The sequence below is a fragment of the Panthera tigris genome, chromosome C1 (genome assembly GCF_018350195.1).
Source record: "Panthera tigris isolate Pti1 chromosome C1, P.tigris_Pti1_mat1.1, whole genome shotgun sequence".
NCBI lineage: Eukaryota > Metazoa > Chordata > Mammalia > Carnivora > Felidae > Panthera > Panthera tigris.
This window is the reverse complement of record NC_056667.1, coordinates 139,346,377-139,372,060: the sequence shown is the minus strand read 5'-3', so window position 1 is coordinate 139,372,060 and position 25,684 is coordinate 139,346,377. Positions and strand designations below refer to the sequence as shown.

The 25,684-nt window shown below is 35.7% G+C and overlaps 1 long non-coding RNA gene and 1 pseudogene across 1 annotated transcript; both read right to left on the bottom strand.

The window, feature by feature from the left end:
• Window positions 1-596: 596 nt before the first annotated feature.
• On the bottom strand, window positions 597-23,789 carry LOC122240919. The gene is made up of 4 exons (XR_006220712.1): window positions 23,664-23,789; window positions 20,469-20,575; window positions 8,570-8,706; window positions 597-651 (listed from the first exon to the last, which is right to left on the bottom strand). It is a non-coding gene; the product is annotated as an uncharacterized LOC122240919 (long non-coding RNA).
• Window positions 22,484-23,370, bottom strand: LOC102969729 (annotated as a pseudogene).
• Window positions 23,790-25,684: the final 1,895 nt, after the last annotated feature.

Genomic DNA, 25,684 nt, shown 5'->3' with positions numbered 1-25,684 from the left:
CCCGTGATCCTCACTTTGGTGGGGGTAAGAGAGGAGAGACAAATAATAAACAGAGTATTTACCATAATAGGTTTCTTTATAATATCTTATGTATGACATAATATAGTATTATAAAGTGCTAGAAAGAAGACATAAAGTGGTAAATGGAGTTGGAAATACTATCTTCTATAGAATGCTCTGTTCACCATTAATAATGTTTCTCCAGTATTCCTAATGCTCATCTTCTAGGAACACTAGAGGGTTATATTTACTCACATTTTAAAATCACTGACTTGCTTTAGCCAATGAAATATGAATAGAAATGACATGTCACTGTCAAGCTGGAGAATTTAGGAGCCACCACGCAATTCTCTAAGATGTTTCCTTCTGCTGTGGCAGAGCTTTAAGTCTCATGTTGAAAAAGTAGCAACTTCTAGTTTCTAGTCTGGCAAGTAAAAATCTTAGAAGCCATCACTTTCGTCCACACAATAAGAAAAAAAAAACTGAACCAAAAATCAACAACTCTTCTTAGATTCTACAGAGAATTGAGGTCACAGGGCAAAGAACTGTCCCCAAAATGGAAGAGACAGGTGGATATAGAGAATTGCCACTTACCGGAGCAGAAACCTCCAAGTAGGAACCTCCATCAGAACCGATATCAAGGTAGGAAACCTAAATGGTAATTGATAGAATTGCTGGAGCATCAATACGGACAAGTGAGAGAGTTTAAAAAAAACAACAACAACAAAAACAAAAACCCAGGATGCTCAGTTTTTAGAGAACTACTGCACTTCAGTGAGTTTTACCGATAGGAACTCTACCAGGTTCTCACAGTGATGATCAGGGAAAACTTCCCTGATATTTTCTAAAAGGGAGAAGGAAAATGAGCCATTTTGAAATATACCCAGAGCAACCTGTTTTTATTCACAAGGCATGCCCTCAAGAGGAACTATTTTACCAGAGCCTAATTGACTTGAGTTTTACCAGGACTTAACTGACCTGGAAGAAGGAGAATACCCAACTCCATCCCCCTTTAGCTTTCCCACTTCAACTAACTAGCAGGTTGAAGGACTGAGAAGCACTTGTAAAGATCGCATCCCAGGGGCACAGCACAGGCTCATTAATGACCTAAACCAAAGTACAGAATTATGGAATGCTTTCCTTCCTCCCACATCCTATCATAGCATCAGGACGGCTCCTGTATAATATAAGTGGATACTATGGAAAGAAGTGCATGCCTCAGACTACATTTAGGAACTCTTTAGGGAAAACTGAAGACAAAAGGGGAGACGAAAACAAGGACACCAAGGAGGAAATTTTAGCCTCTGATACCTACAGCTACAGCAAACAATAATCACCACCTAACTTGTAGCCAAATAAATACAAAACCTCACACTAAATAAAGGTCTATTACAGGCATACTAAAAGAAAAAGAAACACAGTTTGAAGAGACAGAGTAAGCATCAGAACAGATACAGACATAGCAGAGATGTGGGAATATTAGACTAGAATTTAAAGCAACTATGATTAATACGCTAAGAGTTATACTGGGAAAAATGTACATCATGCAAGAAAACATGGGTAATGTAAGCAGAGATAAAAACCCTAAGAAAGAATCAAAAGGAAATGCTAGAAATCCAAACTAACAGAAATGAAAAACACCTTTGATATGCTCATCAATGACTGCATAATTCCAAGGAAAGGATCAGTAAACATGAATAAATGTCAATAGAAACTTCCAAAATGCAATGAGAAATGCAATGAGAAAAAGTAATAAAAAGATAGAACAGACTACCCAAAAACTGTGGGACAATTACAAAAGGTGTAACATACTAATGATAGGAATACTGGAAGGAGAAGAAAGAAACAGAAGAAATACTTCAAGCAATAATGACTGAGAATTTTCCAAAATTAATAATAGACACTAAACCAAAGGTCAAGAAATCTCAGAGAATACTAAGCAGAATAAATATGTGATAAAAAAATAAATACCTAAGCATATCATATTCAAATTGCAGAAAATCAAAGACAAAGAAAGAAAAAATATTGAAAGAAGCCAAAGAATAAAACACCTTACCTATAGGGGAGCAAGAATAAAAATTACATCAGACTTCTTCAGAAACCAGGCACACAAGAAGACAGTGAAGTGAAATATTTAAAATGTTAAAAAACAAAAAACCCAACCATCAACCTAGATCCAACCTGTATCTAGCGAAATTTCCCTTCAAAAGTGAAGGAGAAGTAAGACTTCCTTAGACAAACAAAAATTGAGGACAGTTGTCACCAGTAAACCTGCTTTCCAACACATGTAAAACAGAAATTCTTCAGAAAGGAGGAAAATGAGATGTCAGAAGCTCAGATCTACATAAAGAAAGAAATAGTATTGGAGAAGGAATAAATGAAGGCAAAACAGTATCTTTTAATTTTCTTATTCTTAATTTATCTAACAGATAACAGTTTTTTCAAAATAATAATAGCAACAATGTGTTTGGTAATATAGCTTATGGATAAGTGAAGTGAATGACAGCAATTTCATAAGATAGGGAAGGAACTGAAAATATTCTATTATAAGGTACTTGTACTTGAAATGATATACAGTTATTTGAAAGTGGATTTGTATTAGTTGTAAATGTATATTGCAAACTTGAGTACTAAAAACATGTTAAAAATAATTCAATTGATATGTTAAAAGAGGAATACATAGTAAAACCAGAGAAGGCAGAAAAAGAAGGAAGACCAAAACCAAAACAAAACAGAATAAAAGAATAAAATGAGGAACAAGGACAGTGTATAGAAAATAGAAAATAGTAACAAATATGGGATGTATTGATCCAACTATATCCATAATAACTTCAGCTATCAATGATCTAAATATACCAATTAAAAAATAGAGACTGACATATCAGATAAAAAATCCCACAAGACCCAACTATATATTATCTACAAGAAAGCCACTTTAAATATAAAGACACAAACATATTAAAAGTAAAGGGATGGGGGGAGTAAAGGAATAGAGAAATACATATTATGCTAATACTCATCAAAAAAAAGCTGAAATAATGTCATTACAAAATGTTGGAATCTCCATCTGTCTGGGTCCCTCATGCCCATGATGAGCAAAACTCTTCCTGATCCAAATTAGACATAGAGGGAAATGAAAAGCAAACTTTTTTTTCATTTTAAGTCATTGAATATGAGGATTGTTTTTTGGCATAGCAAAACCTAGCCTATCCTGACTAATCTAGGTAACCAGGAAGGAGCTCTCTGATAGGCACCTGAATGATGAGTGAAAGATCCGTGGATATGCTGGGGCAGGAACCTCCAGGAAGGGGGGATAAGAACAGAGGCCCTAAGGCAGGAGCATGCTGGAGTGTTCCAGGAACAGTTAAGAGCCCAGTGTGGCAGCAGAAAGCGAAATCTTTACTCAATCCTTACTCATTTTATTTTTTCTTCAGTGACAGCTGGAAAGTATATTCGTTTCCTACATAACAAATTGCTATAATCTTAAAACAACACAAATTCAATATCTTAACAATTTCTGTGGGTCGGGAGTCTGGGCATGCCATAGCTGGGTTCCCTGCTCACAGCCTTCTTAGGCTGAAAAGAAGATATTGGCAGGGGCTATGATCTCATCTGAGAATTGTGATCCTCTTCCCATCTCATTCAGGATGTTGGCAAAATTCATCTCCCTGTAGTTGTTGTACTGAGGTCCCTATTTTCTTGCTGCATGTCAGTCAAACATCAGTCAGAGCAATTGGAAGCTACCCACAGATCTTGGCCAAATGCACACCCTCTCCCCCGCTGCCCCTCCAACTCACAACATGGTTGCTTTCTTTCAGCACAGCAGGAAGATGTTGCACTGACATCAAATCTCTTTGACCTCTGGGAAGACCTAGACTCCTCTAAAGGTCTCACACCATTAGGTCAAGCCTACCTAGGAAAATCTCCCTTTTAACTCAGGTCAACCAATTTGGTACCTTAATTGCATCTAAAAAAATCCATTTTGCCGTATAACATTTTGAGAGTGAAATCCTGTCTTTCATATTCAAGGAAATATTATTGCAAATAATCACACAGAGTATGTACATGAAGGGGTGGGAAACTCTGGGGCCATCTTACATTTCTGTCTACCACAGGGAGCCATCTGATGATTTAGAGCAGCAGAGGGATACTATCTGTCTTATGTTGTTAAATGAATCACACTGGCTACTAGGTAAGGAATAGTCTGCGGTGGGACATGGATAGAAGCGGGGAGAACAGCAGAAGGTGATTGCAATTGGCCAGGAAAGAGATGATGGTATCTTGAGTTAAGGGTTAACAAGTAAGATAATAACATGAATTAAAACCAAATATTATATAGATTACCATTTCTAGGATATACCTACCAAATAATCAGTTCAATAATATATGCTCTAATCTTAGCACGATGTCAAATAAGCAACTAATTTTCAAGTATAAATTTTTTTTTAATTTTTAAAATTTTTTTCTAATGTTTTCATTTATTTTTGAGAGAGAGAGAGAGAGAGGGAAGGGGGGGGGGCAGAGAGAGGGAGACACAGAATCTGAAGCAAGCTCCAGGTTCTGAGCTGTCAGCACAGAGGCCAATGCGGGGCTCGGACTCACAGACCCCGCGATCGTGACCTGAGCTGAAGTCAGACACTTCACCGACTGAGCTACCCAGGTACCCCTCAAATATAATTTTTTAATGCTAAAATTTTATCAACAGTTCTTTGCCTACTGGGCTATGACATTTCTATCTAAAAAGTAAAGGCTGAGAAGCCAAAACTTAGACATTGTGCATCTGCATGTATCTGGCTCATTTTCACAAGCTTAAAACCCAACATATGCTGGCATTCATACAAAATAGGGTCTCCTTTCTCCTTTACAATGGGAACCTCAGGAACATTTTTAAACTTTTTAATCATGGACATAGAGGGAATATATTGTCATGTGCTGGCTTCAGAGAAAACAAAAGTGTGATATTACTAATTATCCAAATGTAAAGACTCTCCCCTATGCTTCCCCCTGTCATGAAAGTACAATAGAAGTAGAAAGATCTGGAAGTCTGCTGCCAATGAGCTTATTCTATCAGTAGAGTAAACAATCTGATAATTCCTAAAGAAATCTATTCATTTAGCCCATAATTGCCCAAATATTTGAACACTGATTTTTTTAAACTTCACACTTATTAAAATTCCCCACATTATGGGAAATACTTTCAAATTATTTGGTTCCATTATGTCTCTGGCTCAGCATTTTTATTACATGTGTCATATTTTAGGTACTTATTTAGGTAATATAGAGAGTTTGGCTACAGCTAAAAACAGCTAGAAAATTTTCTGGAATTGAGGAATTTGTTTAATTCTAAACAATTACAAGGGAGAACTTAGCTCTTGAAGAAGGAGAAAACTGAGCCAAATAAAGCCAGAAACAGACACAAAAATGTCTCCCCAGAATGAAAGGAAGATTTCCATTGGGAAAATGCCCTCATAACTGGAAATTAGCCTTCTCTTTTTGACAGCTAACTACTGTATTTTAAAACATTCTCTTTAGGATAACTGGAATAATTATGGCTATTGCATCCTTCTAATGGAGAAACGGCTCATGGAGAGATAAAGATGGAGACTAAGAAGGCTGAATGGTCCTATCTAATTAAAACCTGTCATGTAATTAAATATATTCCCAGCAATAGATGGGTCTCAGGCTAGTTTTCTGATAGGGAAACTGTAGTCCAAAGCATTAGTCACACAATCAAATGTTCTTGCTGTGTTTGGTCACAATTTTCTTTTTATGAAAACAGGACCCCAATTTTTCTATGCAAATTAGAACACTAATCTTCATAGACAGGATATCTCGTAAAAAGTACGTTATTCCCTTTTCTTTTTGAATATCTTGATGATCCTTGTAATACATAAACACCAAATTATAAATCTAGGCATCAATTATCCATTTTTTACATGCTTTCTCCATTTTACTGTTACAGGAATGACTTTGTCCCATCCTAAGACGATACCATGCAGTTTGAATTTTTAGATTCCTAAGTCCTGAAAATAACTGTGCTTCAATTTTAGCTTGTCTCACTGTGGCAGTCAAATCAAGTTAAAAATGCATGTACCTATAAGAAGCTTTGACATCAAGATATCATTTGGCTATTAAACATTCATGGCACTGTGCTTTTCCAAGTATTGCCTGTTTATCCATATACAAGACACCAAGATTCAAAGTCTGTTGAAAATAAACATTTTGAAATAATTAATTATCTGCCACTGGCTTCATTCCCATTACAACCTTCACTTCCCCCAAGGTTAATACAGGCTGGTCCCAAGTTCAGGGCCTGGTGGTGTTCCTCATGCTCTTGTAGAACCATCCTGACAACTTCACTTAATCATATGGTATCTAGGCCCAGCTTAGCTTGACCAAGTGCTTGCTAAGTTTTCTTTGCTACAAGTAGCAGCAGCTACAAAGGTCTATCAAAAAGTATGTAGAGGAACTTAAGCTTTTCTCCAAATTCCAAAGCAACTACTCCCTTTTTGTGACTAAAAGGGAGGCTACAATGTTAGAACTATTTAAGAAAGTAAAACTGAGCCTTTAACCTCCACTTTCTTGAAGGCCTCCCTTTACAACCAGCCTGCTCCCACTGCTGCTGTGTTACTCAGAGTTAGACTGGGTGATTATATTTGTATGTGTGCAAGAGAGAGGAGGTCCTCAGTGCTGTGGAATGCTGTCCCTCTTGACTTTCCAGGAAAAGGGGCCTGTTCTCTAGCTCCATTACAATCACACTCACGTAAGATTCTAAAATATCTCCACTTGGCAGAGAAAGAGCTTATTAGGCCTCTCTGGTTTTTTCTTCTCTAGCAATCAGAAAGGTTCAGAAGAAACCTTTTAGTTATATCAAAATCCCAATTTGTCTCATTTATTTCTGTAGCCATCACAAAATCTCCATCAGTACAAGGTGATAACAATGAACTCTACTAGGTATACTGCATAAGCCCACATCTTAGTATGTGTCTGTGTGCTCTTTTATTTTCTTTATTATACAAGATAATGTCTTTCCTTTCTAGAAAGGAAAACTGAGCAAAACTTAGCCTAACACCTTTAATATAAGCAGGATGCTGCTACACAGTGTTCTCTTATATGAACAAAGATGTTTATCTGACTCAGAGTTTACTTCAGACTCTCTATTATTTGGCTACATAGGCAAAGATCCTTGCTATTCATTTACCCAAATTGTCTGCTTTTATAGATAAGAACATTGATCAGTTAAGTGATTTACCTAAAATCCCATGACAGAGTAAGAACAAAGCAGGAATGGAAAACAATTTCCCTTACTACAGTTATATAATGTTTGTATTGCTGACCAATCCTGCTTCTAAGAGTTATTGAAGTACCTACCTTGAGAGCAAGAATCAAAAATGGAAAATCAGCACATTAATTTAGAAAATGGTCATAGTAATTTAGCTATTATTTGGGTGATGAATTATACGTAATTGCTTTGCAATGTTATAATTTTCTGGCTCTTTGAGAGAGGAGGCCCTTCACACAAAGAGATGGTGTGGCCTTACTGAAAGCTGAGGAACTTAGCACAAACTCTCAGACCCCAGATGACTCACTGGCAACACTAAATTGAACTTCCATGATAGACTGCCTGGTTGTTTTGCAACAGTGCACTATACAGCACCGTAGGTGATAAAGATGGAACCAGTGTTCAAATCACAAGTGACAAAAAGATGCTGAATCATTTAAAAATAAATTTGTGGTATTTTTAAGATTTTTCCAGTCACAGTTCTTGGTTTAATTTCCTGAATTCAAACACATCGTGTTGACAATCTCTCAAACCTTGTTCAAGTAGTAAATAATCCTATTGAACAACAAATATTTTGTTTTCTGCATTTGATGTTCTTGTTTAATGAAGTGTGACATATTACCCAGGTGGTGTCAAGTCTGTGAAATACAAGGTGATATTTCTCTATTTAATGGCAAATGATGTGGCATTAGCATGATCCTTTATTTGCAATTTTTTTTTCTCTGAATAAGATTACTTGCCTGCTTACTCAGGGGTGGTAAGATTGCTTTAAAAACATCCTGACTGTGATTATATACAACAAAAATTGACCTTCAGTAAGGCATTAGAGTAGGTTTTGCTCAGAAGACACATTAACAAAAGCCCCATTGTGGTGGTTGGGGAAAAATGCCATCAGTTCTTCCCACTTCATGCCGTCTATAATTTTTGCCATATAACTGCTGTACCCTCCTTCCATGAATGGGCTTTTTAGCACGTGACTTGCTTTGGCCAATGCATTGCGAATAGAGGCTTTAAATGGGCTTACACATCTGGGCTTGCTCTCTTGTCCTCTTTTCCATGATAAATTTGCCTTGACTAGCCTAATGGTCCCAGAAGGAGCATCAAAGTTATGTGGAAAGAGCCAATTCACAGATGCATAGGTCAGCTATTGAACTGCAGACAATAAAGTGGGCCCAGTCAGCAGCAAGCTGACCTCCCAAACACCCAAGCGTGTGAGTAAGCCCAGGTAAGCTCAGCAGAGACCCTAGTCTATTCCTATTGATTCCAGAAATATAAATAAACACTTACTGTATGTCACCGAGGTTTTATGGCTCCTCATTACACAGCATAATTGTGGCAGGAGTTGAATGATCCATCTGTGGATCTCTTTGTTCCTCCACATCCCTTGACAATTCATATCCTAGGTCCCGCACTCAGACATCTTTCTGTCAAACAAGAAAGAAGAGTGTTATTCAGTAGTGGTCATGTTTCCAGCACTGTGGGAAGACACACAAGAAAAACAAAGCATGGTCCGTGTCCTCAAGAAATTTATAGTCTCATTGAGAAAAGAAATGCACATACTCCAAGAGATAATTTTTTTTATCATTGTATTTAACTAGGGGCCTCTTTCAGTTTTACTGGAGAGCTTTAATCAAAATGTATATGTTTTTAGTGCCAGCCAGTACTTACTGAATCTAAAAACTCTGGAGATTTGTCCCAGGGATATATATTTTAGAAAAGCTGTCCAGGAACTCCAATGCTCTCTCCTGGATAACAACCAAAGGTAAGGGCTAAATAAAAACACATACTGTATTTGTGTGTAAGTGCAGTAAGGTGTAAGAGAAAGATGAAGTCAGCAGATGCAGGAGTTGTTACAAAAGTGTTAATAGGTAGAATCTGAACAAGTTCTTAAAGAACCACAGGACTTAGATAAATAGAAAGAGGGGTGGGGATTCAAACAGAGAGAATATCATAGCTCTACAATGAAGATGGAAATTAATATGCATGGATAGAATAGAGATTTACTTATTTATGGATTTATTTATTCACCAAGAACTTCAGCATTGACCATGTGTCAAGCACTAGTCTGAGTTCTTTACAAATGTTAACTATCATAGCATCACTATGAGATAGGCACTGATACCATTCTCACTTCAAGCTGACCAGAGTGGAAAAATTCCTATACTCTCTAGCGAATGACTATGGGATCAATATTTGACAGAAAAATGCTAAATGTCTAGAATAATTCTTCTTTACAAAGAAACCTATAGAGAAATACCAAAGTCACTGCCCACTACCTGGAAACTAGACAATAATAAGAAAATTATATATTCTTATATATAAATATAATAATGATGATGATTAAGTAAATCAAGTTTTCTAGAGTATACATAGGTTGCAAAAAGGAAGATGATAAAAAGGTAAGGAGAGAGAATAAAACCATTTTATATATCAACTGTGGTTAGAATTTTGTTTTAAATAAAATTCTAGTAAAATAAGTTGATTCTAATAAAATAAGGTCATTCTTGCAGGAAAACGTATTCACGCTTTATTCCATTTTTGAAGACATGTGACCAAAGTCTTTTATCAGTAAATGAAGAAGATCTGAGGATTTTTTTCTGAATATAACCAAATTCCTAAGCAAGGTAATTATCTGAACAGAGAACAATTGGAGTTGTATGGGTGTCCAAAGCATCACATTGAATTTGATGATATTTTGCTTTGTAGGGTATGTCTTTTCTTGTTACAGTAATAAGAAGTATTTTTTCTCCATATAAATAAGCTCTGAGGATCATTCTAACCTGCTTTGCATTCTGGAAATCTCTAGACATGAACACCTACTTATTGCTTTGTTACATCGTACTAAGAAGGTTGCAAATCCAGCCAGGTTTTGTATATACTTCTCTATTTTCCAGAGCACCTCCTAAGTCCTTTAAGTCCAACTGATTGATTTCTATCTGGAAATAAGTATCTAATAATGAAAGAATTATAAATTTAATAGATATCACTTATGAATTTATAGTGCTAGAATGGTCATCTGTAAAGAAACATCAGATTCCAAGAAGAATTGCATTTAGAATAACTTAACCTGATACCTCTAACTTTTCTCTAACCATTCTCAGGGGAAAAAGAAGTTAACACAAGTTCTCCCAGTAACCCCTTCTCTGGGTTTTACATTCAGCTAACAAAATGCTATGGTAAAGAGTAGGTGAATAAAACTTGCAGTTCACCTCTTGATAACTGGATACTTTGAAGATATTTCTTTTTTGATACTTCAAGAGTTTTGAAAGCTAATCAAAGTATACAATGCTAATTTTTTTAAATGTTTATTTTTGATATATAGAGAGAGAGCAGGGGAGGGGCAGAGAGGGAGACAGAGGATCTGAAGCGGGCTCTGCACTGACAGCAGCAAGCCCAATGTGGGGCTTGAACTCATGAACCAGGAGATCATGACCTGAGCCAAAGTCTGACCCTCAACCACTGAGCCACCCAGGCGCCCCTATCATGCTAATTTTTAAATTAGCACCAATCACTTTATTTTCTCTGGAGGAAAATTCACATATAAATAAAAGATTGTTGGGATTGATTGACTCAAAACTTCTTTGGCTTTGTTTGCTTACAAATCCAGTTTTCATCCTTCTTTTGTCCTATGTCACTAGGATATTGACCCTGCAGACTGTGTTTCCAAGTCCTGGGTGTGCAGGCTTCTGGTCTTGACAAAGGAGATACTGTCAGGAGATGAGGGGTGAGGGCATGGTGGGAGAAATAGGAGAAATAGGATATTTTGCGCTCTTTTTTCCAAAGTAGTAATTCCAGTGGCATGAATTGCTGCAGCTTCTACTAGATAGTTAACGTTAGATGCCCTTGGCATCTAAGGTCTGGTGAGCTACCTCCCCTCCATTCATCCTATTCTTTTAAACCCAGGTATGGTAGCTGTTTCCTGCTGCTGCTGATTTTGCTGTTTCCTCCTTTCTCTGTTGGGTTTTTAGTTCTTCTGTCACCTATGTTATTAATTATCTGTAGTAAATGCCCTCTATTTGAAACTTAGAGTAGTTTCTGTCTTGCTGACTAAATTCTGACTGTTACAACAACCAGTAACCTGTTCCCAAAAAGGATTTGAGACAGCTTACAATACAGACAAAGGACCACCAGACCAAAAAAAGAAAAAAAAATTGAAATCTATCTAAATCAAGAGGTAAATATGGTAGTTAAATAGAAGTTTTGAAATGTATTAATTAAAACGTCTACTGTGTGCAATGGGATTCTTCTGTCAGCCATTTTCATCATCATGAACAAACAAAACCATCAACAAAACAAAAAGGCAACCTACCAAAAAGGAAAAAAATATTTGCAAATGATATACCCATTAAGGGGTGCAAAATATAAAAGAAATATAACTCAACATCAAAAAAATAATCTGATTAAAAAATGGGCAGAGGACCTGAATAGACATTTTTCCAAAGAAGACATACAGATGGCCAACCGACACATGAAAAGATGCTCAATATCACTAATCATTGGGGAAATACAAATTGAAACCAAAATGAGATATCACCTTACACCTGTAAGAATGACTAGAATAATAAAGACAAATAACAAGTGATGGAAAGGATGTGGAGAAAAAGGAACCCTTGCACTGTTGGTGGGAACGTAAATTGTTGTAGCCACTATAGAAGAAAACAGTACAGAGGTTCCTCAAAAAAGTTAAAAATAGAATTACCATATGATCCAGTAATTCCACTACTGGGTTATTTACCTAAAATAAACAAACATACTAATTTGAAAAGATAAATGCACCCCTACATTTATTGCAGCATTATTTATAACAGCCAAGGTATGGAAGAAACCTGAGTGCCCTTCCATAGATGAATGGATAGAGATGTGAGATATATACACACATATATACATACACAATGGAATATTAGTAATATATATGTATTATATATAAATTTGTAAATATAATATAAATATAAATATATAATATAAATTTATAAAATTTATAACTAAATACATACACACAATGGAATATTAGTAATAAAAGAAGAATGAGAATTTGCCATTTGCAACAACATGGATGGATCTAGAAAGTATAATGCTAAGTGAAATCAGTCAGAGAAAGTCAAATAATATATGATTTCACTCATGTGCAATTTAAGAAACAAAACAAATGAACAAATAAAGAACAAAAAACAAAAAAACCAGACTCTTAACTATAAAGAATAAACTGATAGTTACCAGAGGGGAGGCAGGTGGGGGAATGGGTGAAGTAACTGAAGGGGATTAAAAGTATACTTACCATTATGAGCACCAATTAGTGTATAGAATTGTTGAATTATTATATTATGCACCTAAAACTAATATAACATTGCATGATCATTATACTTCAATTTAAAAAAAAGGAAAAGAAAAAAACATTTTCTGTTTGCAATGGGAATTTTTCTATCAGCCATTTTACCTGCTGAGTCTGAATGGTGAATATTCTCTGAAAACTATTGAGAGAAATTTTTCAGAACAATGTGAAAGAGAGCATATTGGTGGAGGTAGGGGCTATACGGCAGTCAGAAAAGCAGATTTTCTAGTACTAGTATTCTAGTCCTGCCTGAGCCAAAGTCTATCACACATGCTTCTATCAGAAACGTGGGACAAATTCAAGTCACATATACAAACCCCTCCCAATGGGCAGATCTGGATTTATATGTAATTCTATATCTTTCTCTTCCTCTCAAGAAAGTATATCATAATGCATAATAACTAATGGAATTGCTATAAGGCTAATCTTGACTCTTCTAATTTATCTTAGAAATTAGAACATTCACAATTTTTGATATTTTATTTTTGTAAAATAATTAGTTGTAGCAGAGCTAACAACTAACTAATGACTCATCACTCCATGGAAAACTTACGGTTTGCACTAATTGCAGGAACAATATAACTGTCAGAGTTGTTACCTCACTTTGAACACATAGGCATAATCTGTATGTTTGCTAAACATTATGTATGACTAGTCAGTTCCAAATTTATTAGCAAGATCTTGCACAATTAATGGGCTCAAAGCAGATTGTATGTCCTTAAAAGGAGCAAAGTAAATTTAAAAAGGGCAGACTGATATACCTTTGTATAATCATGAATATCTAGGATATGCTAAATTCTATGAAGACAGGAAAGAAATTTAATTAATACTTGCAATTAATTAGCCTAGGTGTTAGAACAAATAAAGTCACTATTATAAATTTATTCTTTCATAAGTAATCTTAGTTCAAGACCCAACATCAAACAACGTCTGACTAAAAAGCTAATGTTAGCACAAGTAAATCAGAAACACAGAATTTTCATGGATCTAAATGAGCACATACCAAACAACAGGAAAATATCTTGATTGCATGGCCTGCTGAGAGTTATCCATAAGTTTTCCAAAATAGTTTCCCATTATTTTGCACTAAGGTGAAAGTTCCATGAAAATGAGAGTATGTTTGGGGCGCCTGGGTGGCTCAGTCGGTTGAGCGCCGACTTCGGCTCAGGTCAGATCTCGAGGTCCGTAAGTTCGAGCCCCGCATCGGCCCCCTGTGCTGACAGCTCAGAGCCCGGAGCCTGTTTCGGATTCTGTGTCTCCCTCTCTCTGACCCTCCCCCATTCATGCTCTGTCTCTCTCTGTCTCAAAAATAAATAAACGTTAAAAATTAAAAAAAATAAAATAAAATGAGAGTATGTTTATCGTGCTCAATTTGTCTTACAAATACTTTGTGTCTGGCCTTTATAAGGTGCTCAGTAAATATTTGCTGCATGAATGAATACCCTCCTTATTCTAATTTGAATGTCTCAGGTTTTTGAAGTTTATGATAAATTGCTGATTTCCTAAGAATATCATTTTAAATTACAATATGTGAATGAAAATCAAGTCCAGTCTCATCAGAGTCCATTAAGTAGGTTGAATTCATAAATCCTCTCTCACTACTGGAATGATTTTTCTTACCATCCAGTATATATAATAAGGGCAATTAGACTTTCCAATTGTGGAAAAGAATGTTTCCCATTTGCTGGATCTCAGGATTTAGATCTTTTCAGCCTCCTTCTCAAGATTTTATTCCTTGTACCATGAAGAACTTACAGATGCCAATATTATAAAAACAAATGTAACAATTTCCATGGGGGGGCATCCCTTTTGGCAAATTACAATAGAGACCAAGAATCCATATTGTTTGACTAACCAAATTTCCTGGAAATTGTCATCAGACATAATATAAAACTGACCTTGTCCCTGCCAGTTCCATTCCTTTCCAAGAAAAAAATTAAAAAAAAAAACCCTTAACCTAAGGTCCTCCAGTGACATCCCCTAACAATTAATCTAATTCTCTTCTCATAAAAAGTGAAGAAATATCAGACCCATAAGATTTAAGAGACTGAACACAGTACCAAGATTGTTTAAACTTAACAGTTGTGGGAACATGGCCAAATTCTAAACTTTTGCACTTTTTCCTTCCATCCTAATAGTCACCTGATACCTATTCAAATATTTGGTAGGAAACTACAATCAAGCAAATCACTTTAGTTTTTCTTACTAATTGTTCTAAATAAGCACCAATGTAACAGCTGCAAAATATGTCTACAAACAACACAGAGACCGATGGTCAGGGTTTCGAAGCATTACAGCATGTTTAATCCAAGCATTTGCATGCTATCCACCTTCCTTCTGCTGCAAAAATGAATCCTCTGGTTGCAAGTGAGTATAATAGAATAAATATCATTTGAGACTCTGCCAATATACAATTACCAATTCTATGATTGCTCTTCGTCTTCTTTTCTCTTCTAGGATGAAAGAAACGAAGGCAGCAAAGCTGGATACATCCAGCTGGGCTTCCCTGTAAGCATACCTCTCTTTCTATAATCCAACTCAACAGAAACAGGCTCTTGCTATTGGGACATCAAACATGAAGAGGCTGCTGCTCTCAGAAAATAAATAAGCAGACATCAAAGATTTGTAAGAAATTTGATTAAGAAACTTTCTCAATCTTTCCACACAGCAGACATTGTACTACTGGTGTGTGTTATACTAGAATTGGGCATATGGACTGTTATTTTTGCCTTTGGATCCTGTGTTACATTGATACATAACCATTAAGTTGGACACTCTAATGAAAAATTAAGAAAATAATGACCCTTGCATGAACCTAGTCTTTGAATCAAAAACTTCATTCATATGTGTCAAAATATTTTTGTCATTCACCACTTAATTCAAGAGTGAGGTTTAAATTTCTTATAGATTTGAGAAATTAACAATGCCCAATCAAAAATAATTTTACTCCCGTGGAATATCAAGGCAAATTGTTTCCTTGCCCAAGGACATCATACTACATATTACCACAATGAAAAGAGTATCTGAGGGGAAAACCAACAACTTTACCTTATTCCTTCAACATTCATTTAGGTGTCAAGATTCTGTCAATGGGTAATCAAACTTGAAAACTGCAGAAGAATGCAAGTACTCGACATTAGACCTGTCTGTGTAAATAAACTTCCAATCAAAACCACTTGGGTAAAAATATATTAAAAAAGTTAAAATCATGCAGTGGAAAAGAAAAACATATCCAGAAAATGAGGAACTTGAATAATTTATGTAACTTGTTCAAACATCACATTATTGCTCTGATTTCTCCTTTGTATTGCTGGGGCTAACTCTGCCTGCCAGATTTTCTTCTCTCTCTCTACCTGGATGTCCTCTTCACTCTCAAGGCTCTTGACCTCCTCTAACCTAGCAAGCAGGTCTTTGAAAATAAATTATACCATGTTTCTGAAAGCTATAAGGTGCCAGAGGAATGGTACATTTCAGGGAAGAGACTGTTGAAAAAGGAAAGTCTCCATGCTAAAAACTCTAACTTGATTACCCAATTGTTCCTAAAAGTATGCTCATGATTTCTCCCCCTAAATTCTTCATTTACCTGTTACAAGTCACCATCCACCTGGTCTTCAGGTCTAATGTAAACCAGACAATAAAGCAATTAATAAAAGGAATCATAGCCTCCAGTCACAATTAACCTACCAATGTCACATTAAAGTCCAGATATTACCTCCAGAATTCTCAACATCCCCTGACTCATACAGGAACACCACCTGTGATCTTACTTCACGTAGATCGGGGTATGATTTGTACCAATGTCTGCAAAATTTCAAAATACTCAGTTCAGAGACAATTCAAAAAAACGAGAAATCACTTTAAAAGCAAACTAGCTGTTTAAGGGTGTGCAAAGGAGACAAGTTGTTCGAATTCATTGTTTTTCAGTCAGCTGTGTTGCTATATAGCCAGCAGTACATTTTGAGATTAAGAGCCAGCCTCTGAACTCAGAAAGCCTTATTCCAAATTCTGTCTTTAACACTTGCTAGCTGTAGAGACCTTGGATTATTTCCTCCCCCTCTAAGAAGCACTTTCTTCATACATAATGGAAATCACAATAGTGCCTACCTCATAAAGGTGTTGTGAATGTAAGTGAGATGATATATGTAAACAGTTTAGCTGTGCCAAGAGCATAGTAAACTCTCAATAAATATGAGCTATTATTTTTCAATAATATATTGAGAATATATTTAGTATATATTGAAAAATACATGTCTATAATGTACAATAAGTGATTAGAAGTGGGAATAATCTTTAGACAGTCTATAAACTGTACCTTATGCACGGATGTTACATATTTTCTATAATAAATTCTTTGAGAATTTATTATTGTTTTCTCTAAATTTTGTTTCTCTTAATTTAAAGGTGTTTTATTCTGCCATCTTGGGATCTTTTATTCCATATGTCTTGTGGTCTTTATAGATTATGCTTGAATTGCTCAAAACCCAATAATTGACCTGGAATAACTGACTGAGATAAATAAGTCTTCAAAATTTTCTTCTCCACATTTCCTGTTTTATCTTGTTTATCAATATTCAAGATAAATTGAAGTGACCAGTTTGTTTCATTCATAAACTATCTTTTCTAGGGTAGTATTATGCAAACAAGCAATTCTTTCAAAAACTAAAGTCAAGATTTTGGAGTGAAGACAAAAGGTGTCACTGACAAAATGCTCAGCTTTCAATTTTAGTGTGACAATTTGATACTTAGTTATATAACTTGAAGACCACATTTGTAAGCTCTATTATTGAAAGGACCTGGTGATTACTCTATGCTCATAGCATTTAGAAACCTCACCATCCTAGTTATTAAATAAAAGCCACTACCTGAGTGTCTTACCTTGAGTCACACTATGAGAACTGCTCAAAGCTATGAAAACTCACTCAAGAATTTCCACATATTCATGTTATAGGTGACACTCTTTGATTACACAATCCCTGATAAGGTCTGTGTCAAATGCCATTGTAAAATGATTTTTTTGTTGAACTGATCTAAAATTAACCAACACTGTAGATTCAATAACATATCTCACAAACATAAGAATGTTCCATTCAACTCTTAGCAGGCATGATGGATAACCCTAAGATCTAAAGCATAATGACATTTCTCAGCCACTGAATCGGACATTGTCAAATGAAGAATCCTGAGGCAGTTGAGTCCATTAGGTCTATGTAAAGATCTTCCTATATAGCATGTGAATGCTGATTTTCCCCTTGGAAGACTCCTTAGAAACTTCAAAAGATAGAGAGGCTCAAGAGTCCTCCCTCTAGCCAATGCCTGGTTTTATCTGGTCAGCCAACCTTTTAAGGACACAAGAGTAGTCACCAATAAATCTCAGATTGTAATTATTCACCAGCACTTCATAGGCCCTGGCTACTCCTTTCATACCATCAAACTCTTTGAAGTTTTGTGAGGGTCCATCTTTAATTTAGATGAAAGATTTTACTCTGTAGGTTTCTGAAATACACTCCAGAGAAGGATGAGTTCATTTATTCCTAGAGCCATTTTTCACTCACTTCTTTGTTTTGCAGGTGGCATTTAAACCACAGTATTTTTAGCTCTAAAATCAAGGGCAGGAATGCAAACCCACTTGCCTCTGTGGCATATAATCCAGAATCTGACTTATCTGAGTTCCTACAAATATAGAGTAGTAGGTCCTAGTGTTAGTCAGAGTCAACAACAACAAAATCAATCAAACTAAAAGTTCCCAAAGTATGAACGCAAAGCAAAACAACTAGGTTCTGAGCAGAGGACTTCCCATAAAGCAGAAAAGCAACCTTCAGACAATATCAATCACACACCAATAAACAAGGGAGATGCTAAAGGACATTTGTAAGATTGGTTGAGTGTTAAGTTAGAATCTTTTGTTTCAGTATATATAGTTTCCTAATCCACGACACTTTAATGAACCTCAACCCTGAATCTGGAGTCGTTTCCTAAGTAGTCTAACTTAACCTTTGGGTCTCTGCTTAAACATCACTTCCTTAATGAAATCTTCCCTGTCCCTCCTAACTAAATTAGAGTGTGCGTTATATATTGCCATAATATTCTTTACTTCTTCATAATGTTCATTACAATTAAAATTAATTATTTCTATAATTATCTGCTTAATTATTAGCCCTTCTGCTGGATGTAACATTGCAGTCGGTAAGACAATGCCCATTTTGTTTTCTGACATACAGGATATGGCCAATGTTTATTTATTGAACAATCAGTATTTGGAGACCGAATATTAAAACTGACATATCTAAGTACCTAGAATATTAGACCTAGATCTGATTTTACATCGCAATTGGCACAATCTCTATTCCAGTGTGGGGATCCTCTCTCAAAGTGTTTAACTGATGATCATCTGATTGTTACTTAAACATTTCCAACAAAGGGTCAGTAAGTAATTTGTGAGAATTTGTAATTTGTCTCTCACTCACCATTTATTAGAAATTACTCCATCAGGCTCTTCCTATAACTTCTGTGTGTCTATCTATCCAGTCTTAGAAGCAATTCAGAATAAAATATATTCCTTCTAAACAAGAATACTTAAAAGGTAGTCATAATGTGCTCCAATAAGTCTTCCTTCTTCCAGGATTAACTCCTTGGTTCTTCTAAATGTTTCTCATCTGAACATAACATATGTAACATGTGAATGCTGATTTATCCTCACAATTTGGTTTTGATTCTCCTCACAGTCATTGTTTCTTTATTCAGCTTGTGTCCCAACTTAACAAGTTGGGGTTTGTGTTAAACCCCATAACACTCCAAATGTGGTATGACCCTGACAAAGTAAAGTGAAACCAGTATCTTCCTTGATCTGGATTCCATAATTTTATTAGTGTAGCTTAACTTTACATTGCTAGTAGTATCTTACTAACCCTATGAAATATTGAATTCTACTGAGCTCAGCACCTGCTTAATAAAGCTGTGATATCTCCTGGAAATCTAAGAGTTACTTTTCTTTGCCATATGTGTATCAGTACTATATTTAATTCCCATTGCCTTGGGGAAGACTGTATGATATAAGGTACATGGAAGTGTCTTAAGGCCTATCCCATAACAGACATAAAAAAAATATATAGGTTTTGGGCACCTGGGTGGCTCAATCCGTTAAGTGTCCAACTTGATTTCGTCTCAGGTCATGATATTGTTATTTGTGAGATCGAGCCCCGTGTAGGACTCTGTGCTGATAGTGAGCAGCCTGCTTGGAGTTCTCTCTCTCTCTCTCTCTCTCTCTCTCTCTCTGCCCCTCCTGTGGATGCTCTCTCTCGCTCTCAAAATAAATAAATAAAAATAAATAAATAAAAACATATATATGTATATATGTGTGTGTGTATATATATGTGTATATATATATATATATATATATATACACATATATATACACAGCTTTTTTCCCCTCTTCCTTCTGATTATTTTCATTTATCTCAAGACTTCAGCAAACAAAGCCAAGTCTTTGTGTGATGCTTCATGATCACTCCAAATTGTAGAGTCCTGAAGAATTGTGTTAGTTTGCAAAGGGCATTGATGAAGATTTCATTTCAGTGGTGACCTATTTTCTAGGCTTTTAAAAACCATGTTAGAGAAGGATACAATGCAGCAAGTCTGAGTATCTGTGTCTATGGCTCCTACAAGCAGAGAGGTATCCTGGTGGTGTCTCTGCCTTTCCACTTCCAACAAGAATCCAATACACAAGCCTATTAGTATTCTCCACAAAGGCCTTAGTACTGTGAGCACTAAAAAAGGAACGCTGACACATTCAGTTTACTTTCTGTTTCTCATTAGTTTACAAATTGCACTATGTGACGTGTTCCAGAAAAATATTATCACCTTTCCACTAAGCTGTCAAATGTCCATGTTCCCATACTTGCAGGTAATCTGATGCTTTCTTTTACTGTATTCATTTGGCTTTATTTCATTCTTTCTTTTCTTCCTGTCTGTAAGAAAATGAATATTAACACTCTTATCTGTTTATTCACTACATTGTTATTTGTTCATTTATTATATATTATATTCATTTATTAAAGTAATACATACACATAATTTTAAAGACAAATACCTTTATAGGTAACAAAAGAAAAAAAAAAGCTGGTTTTTTGCTGCATTTTTCCCTATGCCAAAGTCCTGATCATCACAAGTAATCATTTTCATCTCTTTTTGTTTTTTCTGCTACTCACTTCTTACTTATAAACAAAATATTACATATCTATGTCTTGACTTTTCCATTTTTTGTATTATCTAATGCATTCCAATGATACAAGAAGAGAATTTGAGTCTTTCTACAAGCCTCCACTTTTCTCTTTCCCTCTCTTAACTTATTGCCATCTTCTCAGTCTAATTATGTTATAATTTTTATCAAATTAATATTTAATACATATATCATTATAACTACATTAGAGCTCACCCAGATATTATAATTATGTTCCCTTCATTGTAAACATTTGGTTTTTCTGGGAGATTGTCTCCTCTCCAATTTGGACTTGCTGAGAAACTGTTTTCTTGACTTTTCTTCACCATTATCTTGAAATTCTCTTCATCATCCTTCTGTTTATTCCCTGTGACTCAGATCCCATGTTTTACTCTTCCTTAGTTTACCCCCCTTTGTTACTAGCACATTTTTTAGTGACTTCCTGAGAAAAGCTTCATGGGAAGTAAGTTTTTGAGACATTGCATGTCTGAAAATATTTTCATTTTCTTTCTGCCTTCACATTTGATTGATAGTTTAGCTGAGTATAGTATTCTAGGTTGGAAATTATTTTTCCTTAGGATTCTAATTCAGTACTCTACTGTTTTCTAGGTTTTGATGTTTCTGTTGAAAAGCTGAAAAGAGGTTGATATTTGAACTATAATGGTGTGATTTTCTCTTCCCTCTTTTTCCTCTGTTTTCTTCCTTTCTTTCTTTTACTCTCTCAGTTTTTCAGACCTTTCTTTACTTTTTCTTTCTTTTTTTAAGAGATTTTATTTTATTTTTTTAAGTTTATTTAATTTGGGGGGAGCAGAGAGAGAGGAAGAGGGGTAGGTAGAAAGAGGGAGAGGCAGAGAGAGGGAGAGAGAGAGAGAATCCCAAGCAGGCTCTGCACTGTCAGTGCAGAGCCCAACATGGGGCTTGAACCCATGAACAGCAAGACTATGACCTGAGCCGAAATCAAGAGTCAGGCACTCAACCAACTGAGCCACCCAGATGCCCCAGACCTTAATTTTCTTCATCACTGATGTTCTGAAATTTCATGACCCATTTCTCCAGTGTTAGTGTGGGTTTTTTTGTTTTTTGTTTTTTGGGTTTTTTTTGTGGATTTTTTTTCTAGGTTCCTTGTGAGCTCTTTCAATCTGAAAACATGCCCATTAGATTTAGGAAATTTATTACCTCGTAATTTTTTACACTTTGTTCTATTCTCTTTTTTGGAATTCAGATTATTCATTAGCTTTACCTTTTGGAACAGATTCATATTATTCATTAGTTGTACCTTTTATTTTCCTAGCTTTTCTTCCAAGTTTTCATACTTTTGTCTTTTGATGTTACCTCTGGGAAGACTGCCTCAAGTACATATTCCAAACATTTTACTGATTTTAAGGTTTATCCTTATCCTGTTTGTATTTTGAAAGAGTTCTTTCTTGTTCAAGAGATGCTCCCTTGAAAAATATCTTGTTCTTGTTTCAAATGCAATGTCTTATCTTACTGAAAATTTTACTTGTAGCTTCTTCCTCTTCCTCTTCTTCTTCTCCTTACTTTTCCTCTTCTCCTTCTTTCTTCTTCTCCTTCTTCTTCCTCTTCTTCTTCTCATTTAGAAACTGTTTATTTTTTGTTAACCTTATTTCCACCTTATTTGCCTTTGTTGAAGAGCAGCTTAAGACCACTCAGTGGTTGTTCTATACCCATTCAGTGGCCTGAGCAGTGGGAGCTGCAGACCAGTCTTCAGTGGCAGGCTGAGCACTTCAGTCTTCAGAAGGGAACTGCTGACTAGGCACAGAGGGCACCTGTATGCCTTCAGACCAGTCTGCAACTTCAGACTGAGTAGCAGTAAACTCAGGAGCTGGCGTGGTCCATTCACCCAGAAATTCCTCCTTGGTCACAGCCTTTTTAGTAACAGCCTGCTCTTCCTTTTCAATCTCCTCAGGACCTCTGAAGAAGTAGAGACCAAGCATGACATCCCATGGTTGTTCATGGGAAATGGTGCCACACATATGCAGAACTTCTCAGGCCAGCATCTACATCAAAGCCACTGAGTGAGATCCCTTGTTGTTGCAAGGGATAGCAAGGTACACATAGCGCAGAGGAGAGTCTGTGTTACACAGAACAATGGCAGGCCAGTTAGCATAAGATGCCTCTGTGAGAGGCTGGTAGTCGGCTCTGGGATCAGTAACCACCAGGAGTCTTGGCTCCCAGCAGGCTGCCTGGATTTGGTTAGTGAAGTTTGCAGGAGTGAAATGGCCAGCAATAGAAATGGCTCCAGTAGTAGAAGCAAACTTCAGCACAACTCACTGGCCAGTATTCCTGGATGAAATGACACTGACATCAGCCAGATTTTCAATGCAACAATGGCACAAGCTGCCAGCAGAAGCTTCTCCCAGGTTCTCTTCAGATTTATGATGTAGATATTATCACTTTTTTTTTCCTGTAGATGTACGATACCATTTTGAAGTCAAGGTCATTGCCACCTAAGTGGGTTCCTGCTGCAAGGAGTTTGAGGACATCCTTGTGCTTCATTTTCAGGGCATCAGGGGCTCTGAACATTGTGAAAACATCTGAAAGTTTCCCTTTAAGTTACAACGGGAATGCAAAACAATGTCATATGAACCCCACCCCAGGTAGTGCAGAAAGGTTTTTTGCTTTTTAAGTTTTATTCTCTTTCCTTATCAACTTTGTTTCCTCTGAGTCCCCCTTTTCTACTTGTTCATTTTGGTCTTTGCCTTCTGCATTAGGAAATTCTAATGTTTGATTTTCCCTGGCCAACAATTTATATTGACAAGTGATGTTCTACAACTCTGTTTGGGGGAGGAAAAAAATTGTGGATTGATAGCTCTTACCATGAGCAATAAAGAGGGGACCATGCTCTTTCACTTGACATGTGATAGTTTTGTAAACCTTCTGTTTTGAGCCAGTCTTTTGAGCACAGGATAGGAACTCTCTAGGCTACTTCTTAGTGGTGCTGCCATCAGCGTTCTGAGTCAAAAGGGAAAAAGCTGCTGTTAGACTCCCACTACAGAACATAGATTTTCATTCAATCTTCTTGTATCGAATTCAGGGCCACACCCTATGCTTAGTTTTGCTTGCTATCCCTAAATTAACTGTTTTTAGATCAACTGTGCCAGAAATGGAAACTTCATTTCTTCTGCTGAGAAATTATTCTGACTTGGGAGTTAGTCTGGCCATGATGACTTAGGGAGGTGATCTGGGAGTCTAGCTACTCCTTAGATTAAACATAATTTCCACCAATCTTTCTGATTTTAGCTTTATCTCCTAAACCCAATATAGAAGTATCTGGCACCCCAAACTCCTAAGACTTTGGGGGTTATACAGGTAAATTGGTTATCTTATTTTTGAATCCCCCAATATATTCATCTTTCTCATGTCTAATTAATTAAATGTTACTTTATCTACCGACAAATGAATTTATACAAAGTTGGGACATACTTACACTAAAAAATCAGTTGTTTATCTAAAATTCAAATTTAAAATTCCAATTTCATCCACTATTTTGTCCAACTACCCAAGTATAGTAGAAAGTAGAGTAAGGAAGTGTTAAGAATGCTGAAATTTTCACCTTACAATATCAGGAATCAAAGAATGTCTGGATTTGATACAAAAAGAAATATATTTTTAATATAATATTTAGATTAGCAAAAGTTCCCAATAAAGTTACTAATCCAGAACTTTTTTAGACAAAGAGGGAAAAAAATATGGGAAGTAGTGTGAATAAAATCTTTACTATCATAGCAAAAAATCACTAACTTTCTGCTAATGTCTAAATTGAGAAATAAGAAAAGCAGTATAATATTAAGGCATTCACCAGAAGACCTAAATAGAGGAATGATTAAATATGGTTGTCAATGGGCAACAGGAAGCCACTGACATAACTTGCAGAGAATTATGGAATTTTACTATTACTCCTATAATACTTTTTGCTTTTTAATATATGTTTACCTTAAATTAATTTTTTTCAATTGTTTTAAGAAATACCTTAAGTAAATATTTATGCTTCTAATATGGTGTCTATTATTATAAAATAGCAAAAATAGCCTGCCTATAAGTGTCTATGGCCTTGACTTTAGAACACTTTCACATATATCTTAAATTTGGAAAAGTCAAAGTGAGAATAGCTTAAGTTCCTTCTACTGAAGAAATTAAATTTTATCTTTTTCTAGTAAGAGAGACTTTTTTCCCTAGGGAAAATATCAAATATGAAAGAAAAACTCCAAGCAAGTGATAACAATCTTGCTTTCATGAAAGAGCAGTCAAGAAAAACACATTCATTTGTCTACTTCCAAAGCTTGCTGCAGTTACTATGAGATATCTGAGCAATGTTCCCATTTTTAATAATGATTAAATAAGTAATTGTTTCATTAGTCTTAATCTTGGGGTTTACTATGATCTACGTTTCATGAATAAGAATACTAATTTGTCTGATTAATTTCCTTCTAGCAGTAATTTTAGTTAATAAGAGTGATAAAGGCAATACACAGAAAATGTAATATTCCCATAATTACTTACTAAAGTTATGAATATAAAAATATGCAATTTCCAAAATGAATAAGGTTGAAAAATAATAGAAGGGCACAGATATGATAAATTTGCATACTAATATCAAACAAACTTAATATATACCATGGTAGTCAACGAATCCACTTCAAGACAAACTGGTTGACCTCGCACATTTGAAAAAAAAAACAAAAACCCACAAAACATTGTAGCTGTCATGTTCAGTACTATAGGGTCTCTGATGGAGTTTCTCTGATAACAAAATAAAATTACTCCATATTCACTACACACCATGATCTTATAAATAATTAGAACTTCCTAGAGATAAAAATATGTTTTACGATCCAAA